Raw genomic sequence first — 2,312 nt, 5'->3', positions numbered from 1 at the left:
ATCAAGATTTCGTATATAACAACCACATTCATATTTTTGTCAAAAAGTACAATAATTATAAGAAAACAAACAGCAAGTACAGATGAGATCAATTAAATTTCACAGGAGATTTAGCTCCTTGACCTGAATGATGTGTTTTTCATTCAATTAAACTAATGATGGACTATCGGACCAATTTCATTGTATGTATAATTTGATGAACCCGATATTTGGTACAAACCTTATTATATCATCAAATCAGACAGATGAGATCAATTAAATTTCACAGGAGATTTAGCTCCTTGACCTGAATGATGTGTTTTTCATTCAATTAAACTAATGATGGACTAACGGACCAATTTCATTGTATGTATAATTTGATGAACCCGATATTTGGTACAAACCTTATTATATCATCAAATCAGATACCTATGGATTTGAATTGGAAGATATAGGACGCCGAGTTCAGTGAGTTACCGGGCGATCTCATAGTTGTAACCTTCAAACGACTAATAGCTGATAGTAGGTTATTTATAGAAATTCATGTCTTTGCTTTCTCTAATTTTCTAGAATTTGGGATTTTCTTTGCACGTCATCCGTCTGTGCTATGTTATTTTCCATAAACACATTACTTAACTAATTACTCCATAGTCCTCTTAGACCGCGAGGGTCCATGACTTCACTGACCAGAATTCTCCATTCTTGTCTGTCCTGTGCCATGGTCTGCCAAAATGGTTGTTCTCCGATGTCCTGGAGGATTTCTTTACTCCCCCTTTCCATGTTTTCATTGGACGTTGAACTGGCCTTGGTCTGCTAATTTGGAGGCCTAGTGCTCTATTGTTGGAAGCGGGATCTGCGTGCGTTACATACCCTACCCATTGGATGACTTTGGCTTAAATGATGTTGTTGTTGTTGTTGTAGCAGTGACAGCAGATCAGTCAACATCTACAACAGGTTCCAGGGTTGGAATGAGAAATTCATGTTTGTGGAAATCTAATGATGGTGATAATCGAATTACTAGAAGCGTCCAGCATGCTTGAATCTACACGTAACAGAACGTTCTTATCACAATAGTACACCTGCCCCTTGATTGACGTAATAGAATATTTACAAATTTATATCTGGACATTGACACTTCTGAGGACATCGATCATTGGCAATTCCGTATGGGGCACAGGTCTTCAAGGAACTTCTTTTTGACAGAAATGTAGAAAGTCACCTTTCGTAGAGTACGTAGGGCTATGAAAGGACCTTTGACATGTCTTCAATTTAGAAGAAAGCTCATTCATCGCTCTTATTTAATGACAAAATCTGGTCTTCAATTACTACTAGTTACTAGTGTAAAATTTTCAATAATAGTATAGCGCGGTCAAACTTTCTTGACTTGGCGGGGCGGAGCGCTACCGCGCTCCTTAATACTCCAAATGTGGTTCAACACATACGGATGCCATTGGCGGTGTCACCATAGAAAAACACATTATTGTCTCTTCTGTTTGCAATTCTGACGGTGTGATTTGGCTCGACACTGATGATACCTAATCTCCATGGTCTATCTTAACTGATTCTTTAGTGTATCTGTACACATTAGCATGCTCGTCTATTTAGTGTCTTGTTAATCGCTGCTATTAGCTATAGGCATTATAGTCTAATTAGCAGGTGATATTTGAACATAGTATACCCAGCAGAGTTAACTAGAGTTACTCTCTGCTTGACCCATTAGTAATAAATAGAAACTATTGAGGAAGTACGAGAACATTGACTTCATCTAGGGTGAAATCCAAAATCCCTTGAACATTCACTCAGGGTGAAAATTCTAGAACTTGGCCTAGCGCACTGCTGTGCACCTAAATGACAAATTCATCTTCCTGTGGGGGCCCTTGAACATTCACTCAGGGTGAAAATTCTAGAACTTGGCCTAGCGCACTGCTGTGCACCTAAATGACAAATTCATCTTCCTGTGGGCAGTATTTGGCCTCTCTATTGGTTAGTAGTAAATCCAGTCGAATGGTCCTTCCTTAAATTCAAGAAAATACGCAGCTCGATCTAGGTAACGGACCAAATATCAAAATGAAAAAGGAAACTGAAAATTCAACAAAATAACCAAGCTCTACGAATTTTTCGGTCGAGAAAAATGTAAAAATGGTAGAAATAGAAACCCGTTTCTAGATGATGAAAGAAGTCATAAAATATTCGAACCACTTATGGTTTCTGGTTTTTTACTCGTTTTTTTTCCACTATTCGAAAACAAAATATTGTTTTTCTTGCTTGGTACCAGTTTTCTTTTGGAGAAAAATCAGGGACTTGAGCTAGAAAATTTCCCTTTAACTCAATCC

The sequence above is a fragment of the Diaphorina citri genome, unplaced genomic scaffold (assembly GCF_000475195.1).
Source record: "Diaphorina citri unplaced genomic scaffold, Diaci psyllid genome assembly version 1.1 scaffold1056, whole genome shotgun sequence".
Classification (NCBI taxonomy): domain Eukaryota; kingdom Metazoa; phylum Arthropoda; class Insecta; order Hemiptera; family Psyllidae; genus Diaphorina; species Diaphorina citri.
The sequence above is the reverse complement of the archived record's forward strand: the minus strand, read 5'-3'. Positions refer to the sequence as shown.